Source organism: Prionailurus bengalensis, chromosome C2 (genome assembly GCF_016509475.1).
Source record: "Prionailurus bengalensis isolate Pbe53 chromosome C2, Fcat_Pben_1.1_paternal_pri, whole genome shotgun sequence".
Lineage (NCBI taxonomy): Eukaryota > Metazoa > Chordata > Mammalia > Carnivora > Felidae > Prionailurus > Prionailurus bengalensis.
In genome coordinates this window covers 79830002-79844685 of record NC_057350.1, presented here as the reverse complement: position 1 = coordinate 79844685, position 14684 = coordinate 79830002, and the positions used below count along the sequence as shown (strand labels likewise).

The 14684-nt window shown below is 42.5% G+C and overlaps 1 protein-coding gene across 7 annotated transcripts in view; it reads left to right on the top strand.

Moving 5' to 3' along the window:
• Positions 1–14684, top strand: part of LOC122491615 (LIM domain containing preferred translocation partner in lipoma) — a 679043-nt gene that overhangs the window by 355038 nt on the left and 309321 nt on the right. The window contains exon 1 of one of the 7 annotated variants that reach the window (XM_043594618.1): positions 7095–9227. The exons of the other annotated variants lie outside the window; for them this stretch is intronic. The gene's annotated coding sequence lies outside the window, so the exon portion shown is untranslated. Of the gene's footprint in view, positions 1–7094; positions 9228–14684 lie in introns of those variants that run through there. 7 annotated transcript variants of the gene reach the window in all.

Below are 14684 nucleotides of genomic sequence, written 5' to 3'. Positions count from 1 at the left end.
CAGGTAGATAGGTTTCTGCAAATACATCTCCTACTTCTGTCTTCCTATCTGCCTGTATATACAGTAATGACTCAGTACCAGGAATCTCAGGCTACACTCAGCAAACATACGTAATACTGGATTTCTCTGTCATCCTTCTACCTATCTGTCCTCAGTGCAAATACCAGCAACACATCTGAAAACTGTCAGGATGGGGGCTGGAAAGTCTTATGTCCCATCAGGGTCAAATCAAAGCAGTCCTAAGTCAGTGAGTCCGTTAGGGCCACCCTTCTTTCCTCCAGCCTCTCTTCTTCATAGGCTGCCAGGCCTGTAGCACTGTCATGCGGTAGCACTCATGATTTGGAAGTGCTTTACTACACAAAGCACTTTCACAATGTTTCTTATTTCACTTAGCACATATGAATTAGTTGTTAACTCATCTGAAATAGGACAAAACTGAGGCCCAGAAATGCGATGATTTAATTTCACCAAACACACACACACACACACACAACAACAACAACAACAACAAGAACAATAACGACCTAGAGAATCCAGTGGTTAAATTTGTTTCTTCTGCTTCTAGTACCTAAGTGCTCTTCCCATTAACTGGGAACTCTGTTCAAGTGAACCCTGAACTGGAAACTTGGTGCATAAAGTGGCTTAATGGATAGAACAGGTTTTTATGGGAATATGCACTTGGGGGGTTCTGGAGCTTTGCTGAGTACCATTCTGCTCACTCTGGAGGCCACTGTGAGGCATCCCTATCTCTAGTGTGGAAACCAGTCCCCGTCCACTGTGGAAACTTTCCATGTCATACGTCGGAGCTTCCAGGAAAGACCTAATGACCATTTTGTTGCCTAGAGTGGGAGTAATGTTGGAAGAGTGCCACCATGCATGTGGGGTCAGCCTCACCATTCTCCCCCTGATCCAACCATGAGTTCCTGTGGATCAAAGCCAAGCCCATGAGAGAATAAAGGAGAGAATGAAAGAGCCGGAAGAGGGTGGAGGCAACATGGCACAGTGGACAGAGCCTGTGAAATCTCATCTAAATCCTGCCCCTGACTTGTTACATGATTTTTTGCCAGGCAAGCGGACTTCCCTTCTTGTGTGCCAGCATTTCCGCTCACAGTACTGAGGATTTGGACCCCAGGTCCCTCAGGTTCTAATAGAAAATATCCCTTGAGGCCTTCATTCCCTGAAGAAGGCACATAGCTTGTTCCAACTCAGACCCTAATAGGGGGATCAGCCCTACCGCTTAACACTGCCTTTCATGACCTGCTCTGGTAGATGTTCTGAAAGTGTCATATTTCATGAATAGAGGGAACTTGACCTGGTGAGTTGAGCAAGTTATCATCAGGCAGGAATTTAAGTGCTTACTCACTTTTTATCCCTGATTTGTTTCATTGTGTTTAGACATTTCCTTACACTTCCTGCCTTATTTTGCTGCCTTAAATATGGGGATAATAAATGAGGAAACTCTTGGGGTGAAGAAGAGGGAGGGGAAAGACCGAATAGGAGGAGGGCTGCGGGTGTAAAAATTGCCAGCCCCTGTGTCTCTTGTTCTAGAAGAATCAGGATAGTTTGGATTCACATCTAGAAAGTGGCAAGAGGGGCAAGGTAGAAACCAGGAGAGGCATAGCTGATGTTGATGGCAGAGCTTTTTGTAAAATGCTGCATGTTTCAATTTGCCCTTGTCCCACTCTCCAGCATGGGAAGGGTCCTTGGAGGTCTTACGTTTCAAGTCCCCTGGTCTTACAGAGGAGGGCGTAGAGACCTGGCTGGGGACTGACTCTCCCATTCACACTGTTACCACGAATCCCTCTCATAGAATGCACACACTGGGAGGCAGTGGGTGCAAGGGCCAGGTGGTCCTAAGATGCCTCAGTACTAGTTTGGCCTGTTCTGGATTCACCTAATAGTCATTACTTTGCTTGACAGTAAAGATTAGACCTAGTTGATAAGAAACCAAGACTCTTGCAGGAATGGCAGGAGATGAAACCCTCCGATCATGGCCATGATATTTTCACAGCGGGGGCCACTGTCATTCCTGGAACGTATGTGGTTGATGTGTTTAGAGGCCTTGAATTTATGAAAATAATAATGAGATGTTCCAACACAAAGCGGTTTCCCATGTTAGCTGGCTGTCGGTGGACAGCTTAAGAGAAATCTATATTCCATTCTTTTATTTTGTTGTACTCATTATTGATTACATTGAGGGGCTGGATCATGTTAAGATACGATTACAGTACCAGAATATATTAACTCTCCCTGTAAATTAAAGCTCCACATTATTAATTGAAATCCAGGAACAATATAAATTGATGGAACCTCACTGTGTTGCTGCTACCTCTTCAAATCCCCCCCCTTTTTTTGGCGGGGGGTAGCATGGATGTCTTCTAAAGGGATTAGAGGACGTTGGCTTGCCTGATAGCTCAGAAATCTGCAAATACGATTTTCTAAAAAACTGATTTTATATAGTTTATGTATTTTTGGTAGCTCCAAGCCTGACTGCCAGAACATTCTGCTTTATAGTAATGCTCTGGTTTTACCACTGAAAGCTGTAGCATTGTGCTTTATCTCATTATCTCCAGATTGCAGCATCTGAGATGTAGAAAGACTGATAAACCTAATAACTATAGACTCTGCTTACCTGAGACTGAGTAGCTCAGAGGCCTCCACTACCGCCAATTTCTCCTTGGGGAATAGGTTTATTTTTTTCAATAAAAATTAAGTTTATGCTCTCATGACCGCCTCACACCCTTTCTCCAAGTGGGTAAGAAACAAACATGCACAGGCTCACACATCTATTCTTGTTCCCTGTTTTGCAATTTCTGGGAAGAAAAGGCCTTAGAATGGGAGAATAGATTTAGAAATTTAATCTGAGGATGTGTCATTGTTGTGGTATGAGATATCTAATTGCCCTTCTGCTTGTCAGGATATGTGTTTTTAAAGCTACTATCCATCAAGGCCTTTATTTTTAATTTTAATCTAGCTTCTTCCCACCTCCCTGACCCTGTTTTCTCTTTTTTTTCCTTCTCCTCCTTTCCTACTTCTCTCCACTACCTCGTATGCACACAAGTAGACCCACATCCACTTACACGGCAGTATGGGTGGTACAAACCTATATGCACACATGCACGTATGCACACATGCATACAGTCATGGACACACAGGTACACATATACACACATATGCCGTGTACATGCTTACACGCTTACACATACACACGTGTGCACACCTGTTAACTACGTAATAGTCTTAGTATTGCCTAAGTTCTTATGATTTGTCAGGATCTCTGCTAAACGTTTTGCATACATTGTCTTATTTAATGTCTAAGCTTGGGAGGTGATACTCGCTATATCCCTGTTGAGCAGATGAGGAAACTGAGGTTTGCGGAGGGTAAGTAAATTTCCCAAAGCCATATATCTCATAACTCAGTGGTGATTACAACTGTGGTTCTCTGGTTCCAATGCCCATGCTTCTGTCTGCTATACAGTGGTACCCTGAAATAGTTCCCAGAAAAGAGTTAGCCCCCTAAAAGAAAGGATTTCTTCACAATGAAATCAAATTTTTGTACATTGCAGTTCATGTCAAGTAACTTCTCTAGACAATGAGGAGACATTTTATGGTGGATATAATCCAGACTAGAAACCGGAATGTGTAAGTCCTTTATCACGTTCTCTATCTCTTCCTGGTGATTTGGGGCAGGTACCTAAATGGGGGAAACGGTGCAATTTATAACCTCATAGAAACGTACTTAAGTTCTGTTGAGATGGATGCCGAAAGAAGTTGGTGAGAACACATGCAAAAATTATCTACATTTGAGGTCTGGCTACTCCTGTTCTTTACCTCTTACACCATCTTCTCCTCTTGACATATTCACCTAGTTGTTTGCCCAGGGAGGGAAGCCATCTCAGATCGCATCTGTGGCCTCTTGTTTATTCTAGCAAACACTTGGACTGGATTCGCTATGACCTCACTGCAGGGGTATTCGGAGCCAAGGCACGGCTCTTAGTTGGCGTGTGCATTTCCCACTCACTGCAAGAACCAGTAGTTTAGGGCTACCCAGAAGTGTCTTCTCCAGAGCACTGCCACATATGTATTGTCCTTAGTAGAAATGAGAACAACCGAGACATAGTGGCAGAGCTAATATTTAGAAAATAGGGCTTATAATGACCATTCCAGTTCTTTTCCTTCGCCAGTTAATCATTCCCACCTTGGAAGTTGATGGACATGTGAAGGCTCAGGATTGGTGTGCGTTCCAATACAGGTACCAAATGTTAAGGTCTACTGTTGGGAAAGGTAGTGTTGGTGATCTCTGTCACTATATTTACACCAGCAGTGAGTACACTGGTCACGAGGCTTTCCTGAACTTTGTGTATGTCTCAGATTCTGTAGTATTTTCACAAGGTACTTTTATGGTAAGAGAAAAAGGATGCTCTTTGCTGTTAATGTGACCAAGATACTTCAAAGTCAGTCTTATTTTGTTGGCATCAAGAGAACCCTCCTGCCCCCATTTGCCACTCTCCACAGCTTGTTAAATTGAACAAGACTTCTGTGTTACAGTGATTTGTCCAAAAATTTAAAAGTATAATTCAACATAGAGCATAATAAGAAATCATATAAAGCAGGAGCCAGCAAAGCCACAGCCTTTGAAAAATAAAACAAACAAAACAAGTCTTTGGGTATTAAGCATGGTGGCTGTGTCCTAAGCTCTCATTTATTTTTGGCAGTTGGAATCTTTGAAAAGCACAAATTGCTGGCCCGTTACACTTGCAGGCTTCAAGTTACTGGCAAGCTGACTGGTAAGACTGTCGGTTAGGAGTGGTGAGGCACATTAGATTGTGGCGAGAAAGTTGTCTAAACGAGCATCCCGTATTTCTAGAAGAGAGGCAGAGGTAGCTGTGCTGCCCAATTCATGAGGTGGTGTATTAAATGAGATATCAGGGAAAGCAGTTCGTTAAACCTTAGTTGGTGTCCGTGTATCTTTTGGCAAAGTGTCTTCTTATGAGCCTCAGGGAGCTTGTTGGATCTGGAGAAAGGAGCTGGGTCATAAGATGTTTTCAGTAACAATTGCATATATTTCTCCATAGAGAAATAGTGTCCAAACTATGAACTCTTGTAGAGAGTTCCTATTTTATTATTAAGTTTAGTAATAAACCTAGTTTCTTGTAAAGCATCTAGTGTTTCCAAATATTTTTAAATGTGTTGGCCCCTCATCAAACCAATAGGTCTATATGGGAACAGATCCTGTGTGAGTTAGCAGGCTATAAAAATAAACCTTCCCTTTAGGAACTTCACTTTAGTAGGGAAAACCTAACATAGGCATGGACAGAGAAGATAGAGGAGGAGCCATAGGAGGAGAATGTAAAATACACGTCTGTGTGTGTTGGGAGTAGGAGGGATGGTGGTGGCTGTTGAAGTCACTTTCCGCCAAAGAGATACATTATTCTCCCCTGAAAAAAAGTCACGCCTGTGGCTGGCCTTTATTTCATGGTCAGCTATGGGCATTGGGTGATGCCGGTGAGAATGATGCTCTAGGAGCAGAGATATAAGCAATTTCAGGAAACCCTGTGCAGTTTAGCATTGTCTTGGGAGAAGGGTATGAGAAGGGAGGAACGTTAAGAGGTCAGATTAGAAAGATGTGATTCCATCTTGGAGGTCCTTTCACCTCAGGTGGAGGAACTTGTGTAAGTGGTTTGAATATTAACTGGATTAACTGACAGAAAATTGTGCGGTGTTCCTGGGGCCTTCCTATCTCTCGGTTTCAATTTCCCCATCTGTCAAATGTCAAATAAGAGTTTTTTGTTTTGTTTTGTTTTTTTGTTTTTTTTTAATTTTTTTTTCAACGTTTATTTATTTTTCGGACAGAGAGAGACAGAGCATGAACGGGGGAGGGGCAGCGAGAGAGGGAGACACAGAATCAGAAACAGGCTCCAGGCTCTGAGCCATCAGCCCAGAGCCTGACGCGGGGCTCGAACTCCCGGACCGCGAGATCGTGACCTGGCTGAAGTCGGACGCTTAACCGACTGCGCCACCCAGGCGCCCCCAAATAAGAGTTTTTAACCTTCTTCCTTTTTTTTTTTTTTTTTTTTTGAGGGAGAGAGAGTGCGTGTGCACATATGTGCCTGAGTGGGTCAGAGGGAGAGAGAATCCCAAGCAAGCTCCAGGCTGTCAGCACAGAGCCCCCTGTGGGGTTTGAACCCACAAACTGGTGACATCATGACCTGAGCCGAAGTCAAGAGTCAGATGCTTAACTGACAGAGCCACCCAGGTGCTCCAAGAGTTTTTAGCTTTCTAACCTCCGAGTTATGACTCTGATCTCTGATGTTTCATAAATCCTTGAATAATTTCATCTTAGCCTCCCGTTAAGATTACTTATTCAGTACATATAACTGTAGTGGTTTCTGTAGTAAACAGACAGTATTGTAGTAAATACCCGGTGGGAACTAGGACTGAGAAAATAGTCATGTGTTGCTGATTTAACTATGGTCTGGAAAACTGTGAGAAGTAAGCATGGGCCATCATCAGCTCATGAAACTCATGGGCAAAGGCCGGAAAGTGGGGGTGAGCTTGACCTATGTTATCAGTTCTTTATTATCCCTGTGACAGTGCCACTAACTTGGTGACTTAAAGCGATACATTTCTTTATTGTCTTCAAATTCTGTAGTTTAGAAGTCTAGTACCTGTCTCTTCACCTAAGATAAAGGTGTTAGCAGAACTGCTTTTGTTTCTGGAGGTGCTAGGGGGCAATTCTGGGGGCTTTTCCAGCTTCCAGTGGCCTCCCGGATCCCCTGGCTTGTGGCCTATTCTAAAGGAAATTCCCAGTCCTTTCAAAGCCGGCAACCTTGTATCTCTCTGACCTTTCTTCTAAGGGTATGTCTCCCTCTGACCACAGCTGGGAAAGGTTCTCTGCTTTTTAGAAGTCATGTGATCCGATTCGGCCCGTCTAGATAATGCAGGAGAACCCTTCCATTTCAAGATTTAATCACATCTGCAAAGTTCCCTTTGCCAAGTAAAACAACACGTGCACAGCTTCTGGGAATTCGAGTGCAGATATCTACGACTGAAGTGTTATCTCACCTACCACTGTCTGTTTCTGGGAATGTCAATGATCACACATGGTTAATGCACAGACAGTGAGGCTGTCCATGAGAAAAGGGATCAGTAGCCAGATTGTGGACTGTGTTTTGCGCTTCATGTAGAGTTCTGAGGTTATTCTGATGCCAATCGGGAACTATTCAGTTCTTTTTTAGCACAGGGGTATTTAGTCTGTAATTAACTGTCCAAGTGGGTAGCTCTGTGGTACCCAACAACCCTTTGCATTTATTTCTACGAGAAAAATTGAATCTATTTTTCGACTCCATACACTGGAACACAATTCAGTGCCATGATTATATTCTCACCATTCTCATCATTAATATTCTCACCTCTTTTTACCACGTTCTTTTTCTACATCGTCTCCCTAACTTGATTGTCTTGGAGCCTGAGGGAATGCCATTCATGGTCTGTGAGTTGTTGGGTAAAAAGTTCAGGAAGGTTTTCATTGGGCAAAGGTGTTTCGGATTCTGGAAACTGGAACTTGGTCACGGCAAGAGGTATTTAGGAGGACAAAGAGATGCCTGTTCCTTGCAAGGGCAGCCTGTTGAGTTTGTGCTTTCTGGAGCTGACAGGGCCTGCGTGAGGAGGGGGATAGCCTCTTCACATATTTAACTCAGGCATAACACCCAGTTTCCTCTCAGGTCCCCAAGGAGCAGATCTATGATGTCTAATGACAGAATTGGCACTGAATCTCTGCACGTTCAACGTAAGAGTGGGTAGTTAACTTGTGTGCTTGTTCAAGAACGATTCGTAATGCAGAGGAGGAGCTGGTGAATAGACGAAGCCTAGTAAATTGAAAGATTCTCCTGATGGAACAGGGAAATTGAGATTTATTGTTTAGTCAGTTTTAATTACAGTGTTGTGTTGCAGAGGAAAGCAGCTAAACAGGACGTTGGCTTGTAACACCACCAACGTGGAATCAACCTCAAAGGAGATGGTTGTCAGAGCAGTGTTCAGTGCCCGAGCTTTTACCAGATGAGTCACTTGTGTGAAGATATCTTGACACAGATAGAATCGAGGTGCTCACGTTATATCTGATCACAGAAATGTTAATGCAGAATAGCAAACTGGCTTTGATCTTCATGGGATTGCAGTCTGGGGAAGAAAGAGGGGGTGCATTTTTAAAGGTCATCTCTACTACTTAGGAGAAAACACATTTCGTGCCCATGTGAGACTGCCTTTCAAGATGGGAAATGAGTCCATTTGAGGGAAAACTGCAAATTGTTTTCTCGGTGTGAATTTTGTGTTAACGTGTGTGTGTGTGTGTGTGTGTGTATCCGTGCACGTGTGTTTTGGGAAGAGTTTAGCATCCTAAATAGTTATTGCTTCTGTGTTGTAGTTGATGACATCTAACACCCACTGTGGTGCATGGAGAGGAAGAACCTTCTATCTCCCACTTTAGGTGTTAACGATGTGGCATAATTTTACAAAAAAAAGCACGCAATTTCAAATGTGACTTCTTTCCTAACTTGTAAGTAGAGTTGACAGCAATGAATTTATCTCCTCTGTGTAAACTCAGAAAGAGTATCTTTTGAATGAGTGGTAGTTGAATTCATACCAATGAATGTTAGAGAGTAGAGATGAATCGGTGTTTATTTGGGTGACGAGGAGTGTCTACAGGGACGAGGCTGCTTGTCTGAGGTTGGATGGCAGGTCAGGGGTGCTGCCAGGACCAGAACCAGCATTGTCTGACTCCCAGCTACATCTTGGTCCACTACAGCTGCCTCTCACGTTTGACAGTCTGTGACTCACAGTCCAAATCTATGGTGATGTATATAATATTTCACTTTGATTCTAAGTCAGCAAGCCATTTTTAGAAGTACTTACACTGCGGCTTTACGTTTTACACTATTCTTATGGGTTCTTCAGGTTGTCTTCTGGAACTCTAATAAGAGTGATCAGAGGCACCATTTATTCATTACAGCATTCCCCCCTTATCCATGGCTATGCTTTCTATGATTTCAGTTACCTGTGGTCAGTCCTGGCCCAGAAGTAGAGGGTCCTCCTTCTGGCCTGTTGTCAGGTTAGTAGTGACCCAATATTACATCACAATGCCTCCGTCACTCGCCTCACTTCATGTCATCATGTAGGCATTTTATCACCTCCCTTCATCACAAGAAGAAGGATGAGTATAGTCCAATAAGGTACTTTGGGAGAGAAAGCCAGAGACCGCATTTATGTAACTTTTGTTACGGCATATTGTTATAATTGTTCTATTTTATTGTTATTGTTGCTAATCTCTTACTGTGCCTTATTTATAAATTAAACTGTCACAGATATGTATATATAAAAAAAACATGTATATGTATATGTATATGTGTATGTATATGTATATGTATATGTATGTATATATGTATATATATGTATATGTGTAATGTATATGTATATGTGTATGTATATGTATATGTATATGTATGTATATATGTATATATATGTATATGTGTATATATATGTTTGTGTATATATATATATGTATGTATATATGTGTATATATACTGTTCAGTATTATCCTTGGTTTTAGGCATCCACTGGGGGTCTTGGAATGTATCCCTCATGGGGAAGGGGGCGGGGATTATTGTATCATGACAAATATTTTGTGAACACCTTTTGAATGGCAGTCTCTCTTCTAGAAGGTGAAGCTACAGCTTTGAATAAAAGAAAATGTATTTCCCCAAACCGTTCATATTCCTTTGGGGAGAAAAAAAACAAGTAAACATTAAGTCCGATGGAGTTAAGTGCTGTAGAGGAAAAGCAAGATAAACACAGGAAGTACTTTGGTAAGAGTGCAGTAATAGTTGCTAGTTTGCATAAGGTAGGTAGAGAAGAGAAGGCCTGATGAGGGGGTGATATTGGAGCCGAAATCTCAAGTAGGGAAGGGAGTGAGCCATGCAGATGTTTGGGACAGAGGGGAGAATGTCCCTGAAGGAGGAGAGCACGAGTGGGGGAGACCTGGGAGAGGTGCATGGCCAGCAACTAGCCTGTTTCTGAAAGAGTAAAGTGGCCAAAGATAGCTGGAGCTGAGTGATCTTAAGGGGAGCGAGAAAAGAAGGGGTCAGGAATCTGTTGGGCCAATGATCATCATACAGTACAAGCTTGTGGTCTGTCGTAAGCACTTTGACTCTTAGTCCGAGTGAGATGGGAGCATTTGGAGTCACGTGATCGGCCTTGTGTGAGTAGAAAGTTGGCTGCAGTGATAATCCACACGAGACATGATGGCTGGTTGTAGGTACGGGGCAGGTGCTAAGCAGTAGTGGGATTCTGGATACATTTGGATGGTAGTGCTCAACAAGCTCTGTGGACAGGGTAGATGTAGAATACGAGAGCAGAAGAAGAGGCAAGAATGACTGCTGGGTTTCTAGCCTAAGCTACTAGAAGAATGGACGTGGCAATTAGTGAGATGCCAGGAGGACAGCAAGAGAATCAGTTTTGTGTTTGATTTTTCTGAAGAGCAGGGGTGATCTGGAATTTGGTTTCAGGTGTGGTACATTTGAGCTCTTAGACATGCAAGTAATGGTTGAGTAGACAGTTGTATATTTGTCTCTGGGGCCCCAGGGCAAAATCTTGATTTAATATAGATTTAAGAGTCAATGGATATGAATTGAAAACTTTGATACTGAGTAGCATCACCTGAAGCAATGGATTATGGCCGGGCCAGTATTTTCATGTCTTAGAGAGAGACAGAGGAACCATTAAAGGATGTCATGAACAGGGACATTAGGTAGGGGGAGAATCAAGGGACGGTGCTGTCCAGACACGGAGTGAAAAAAACTGCTTCGAGACTAAGTGAGCAGGTTTTCTGTGGGATCAGATGCTAGGAGGACTGAGAAGTGGATCACTGGATTTAGTCAGGTCTTTTGTGGGGTTTGCCTTGACACAAACAGGTCTCACTGCTGTGTTGAGCTTCTGGCTCATACCTGATGTACTTTTCCTTTGTCCGGGTGGAACCCACGCTAAATAATGGTTAGATGCAAGGGCTCCGGAGTTACAATCCTGGCTCCATATCTTTACTTTTTAAGCTTACACAACTTATTTGACCTTCCTCTATGCTTATTTTTTTAGAGACGAAATGATCTCCACTTCATAGCGCTGTTGGGAAGGTTGGATGAGATAAATGCTTAGCACAGTATCTGTGACATAGCAAATGGCCAATAAATGGTAGGACTTATGATTAAGAATAGAACAATCAGTAAAATTTAATGAAAATGAACCTGCCTTATGTTTTCTTCTTATCCTAAAAATCACATATCTCTCTAGAGTTGCACCTGAATGGTTGGCCTATTTTATGTTCTTTCTTTCTTTGCTTTTCTTGGGGGCATTTTCACAATCATTACATGAGTTGACCACATTGTAATCTACTAGTTCTGTCTTCTAGATCGAGTTCCCTGAGAAGCCATATCCTGACCATACCTCAAAACTTAATGCAGGGCTTGGCAGATCTGGCACTTCAGGCTTGATTAAAATGGTTTCTAGGGGCGCCTGGGTGGCGCAGTCGGTTAAGCGTCCGACTTCAGCCAGGTCACGATCTCGCGGTCCGTGGGTTCGAGCCCCGCGTCGGGCTCTGGGCTGATGGCTCGGAGCCTGGAGCTGTTTCCGATTCTGTGTCTCCCTCTCTCTCTACCCCTCCCCTGTTCATGCTCTGTCTCTCTCTGTCCCAAAAATAAATAAAACGTTGGGAAAAAAAAAATTAAAAAAAAAAATAAAATGGTTTCTGAATGTCCTGGTGACTGATCAGGGTGTCACATGCAGGGTCATTCCAATATGCAATGTGGTAATGCTGGGGTAGAGTCCTAATTGCTGGAGTCTTACAAACGCATTTTAATTTCTTAGAATTCTTCAGTGCCTTTTTAATCTACCATCCCCTCCCTTTACAGGTTATTGCACAAGTAAACCCTTGTACTTTTCTCACTCCTGTAAGGGGCCCCGAGCTATTACTCAGTTCAATTGAACTGTGGCGTTGGTCTTGTTCTGTGGTGGGTACCTCTATGGCAACTACACATTCTTTCTCTTTCTAGTACCTAAGAATAAAATAAGGCCTTCATTTTGGATTTCTCCCTTTCATAGTTCCAGCAGCTCAAATAATGGGGTCTTTATTTTAAAAGTGTCTTCATGAGTTGGAAAAGAAAGGGAGGAGGAGGTTGATGTTTGTTTCCTTTCTCTTCTTTGAAATACATGAGTAAAGATAACTCTTCACAGATCCGAACTATAGCAAAAACTGTGTTTGTTGGATTCTGGAAACATGTTTTTAAATCTAAAGCAACCCTGGGCCAGGAGGAGTGAAGTGGCAAAACTTCAGCAGCCGGTGGTGTATTTTTAAGAGCTATGTCCCTCAACGGAAGGAGATACTGGGAGCGAACATCTGGTCTAATTCCTGTGCCTTCCTTTACCAGTTCGCAAAATGGCAACAGGTGTTTCTTGGCTTTTTCACGTAGTGTGCAGTCTAGGTGGTAAAGTGGTATGTTCAACTCCTCAGTTTGCTTTTTGAGGAGTAGTGGGTTGCTACTGAAAAGGCTCTAACGTAGTTCCCACTGACCTGTCCTTCCTCAGAACACCGGTGGCCTGTGCCCCGTTCAAAGGACCTTGGCTAACATGTTTACCTGAATAAGGATAAGAGTCAAGAAGAATCAGAGGGAAGCCAGAGACTTGTAGAAGGCTTATTCTATTGTTGCTGATGCCACAATTTAGTAAAGTGTGGAGAATGGGTTCGTGATGGTTTGGTGTTCTCTTTTCTGCATATATGTATGCAATAAGCAAAACAACGGAGGACATGAGAACTGAGAGAGCCCGATGTCAGTACTTCATGTTAGGGATTCTCAAACAGGTACAGAAAAGTGAACTGATTTGTGCAAGATCCCACAAACCAATAAGGAGTAGATATCATCAATACCTTTTTAAAAAATTCTTATTTAAATTCCAGTTAGTTAACATACAGTGTACTGTAATTTCATGTCTACAATTTAGTGATTCCACACGTTCATACAACACTCGGTGCTCATCACAGCAAGTACGCCCTTTCAATCCCCATCAATATTCTTGAGCAGAAGCAAGTCAGGTATGTGCGTACAGGTGTGTGTTTACTCCCACCAGACACTCAGACAAAATATCACCTCCACTCCCGGCCAGTAAGTTTCTTGTCTGCCTCTTAGTTCTTTGGTTCTTCTGTAGAAACACAATACTTTCTGTTAAACTGACTTCTTTACTTGGGGTAAGCTGTTATATACTGAAAACATCAAGATGGAAACCTGTATCTCCATATATCATCTTGACATCCAATGGTGGTACACTTTACCGAGCTCATAATTTCTCCTATTGCACACATCTCCAGTGGACTCTGTAATTTCTAGCTTGTAATTTAAAGCTACCTATAATACCTCATCATCACTGTCTACCTGGCACTGTCGTCCTTGAAACTTGCCTCCCACCCCATCTAACTTGATGTACACATTTCTTCAGGCACTTGTCACATCCTGTGCTCTATTACAGTTAAGATCAGCTGTGTGCATTCCCCTTCTCTGGTAAGACAGGAACCCTGTTACTTGTGGGGAGTAGGTTCGTGTGTGCTTCCGTCTCTGGATCTTCCATTGCATCCGACACAATAGGACTTGGTATGGGTTAGGCACTCGGGGAATGTCTGCTGAACAAATGAAGGCAATTAGGGGGAAAAAAATTAAACCCTCAACAGTCTTTAAAACAATCCAGTGAATAGATTTACCAGAACTGCGAGGCCGTAGTTATTTTGACATTTTTACCTCCCACTTGCTGTTCTAAATAAAAGCAAAATAAAACCATAGGTTCTTCAAATGTCAAAAATGAATTCAGTGATATAAAGTACAATGGGTCACACTGACTACTTTTGATTAACTTTCTGCTACTGAGAAGACATGTGTACATGACTCTGCTTTTCTCAGAGGAGCAGTGCCTTTGTTCTGTTCTGAATTTGTGGGGAAAAAGAGGAGTTGTTGATAAAACAAAGATCTTGACTTTGTCTCAAATGGGAGACAAAGAAGGTATTATGGAGATTAGGAAACAAAATATCTGGATTCTTGTACATGCGCTGCCTCTGTCTAGCTGTGTGTCCTTCCACCCGTCCCTTTCTGGGCCTTAGTCTCCCCCGATGTCACACAAGGGAGCTGAAGTAGTTAATTGCCAGCGCTTCCATCCCGCCTGGAAATCTAGGCTGGGGTTGAAGAGTAATTCCTTCCGATGACATATGGCCCAACCTTCAGCTCTTAATTGGCCCGCCATCATGATCACAAGTACCTGATTATTCACACACTTTTGAATATATGAATTGCATAAAGCTGTTCAGTGATGGTGAAAATTGAGTCCTAAATATTCTATCAGATGTATATGTAATGTAACCTATTCAGGATCTCATTAGGGTGTAAAATGATATGTGAAATATGCACCAAGCGAGAAAGACTTAGAACATTATGATAACGGAGTAATACAATTTGATTTTTATGAGTTAAGGATGATGGTATAATAAGAGCTTCAGTTCTATGAAGCCTGGAGCTGCAGTGTGTAGAGTTGTGTCTAGTAGGGAAAAGCCATGAGAATGTGTTGTTTTCATTCTTGTATGCCTATGTTCACAGAATCAACTA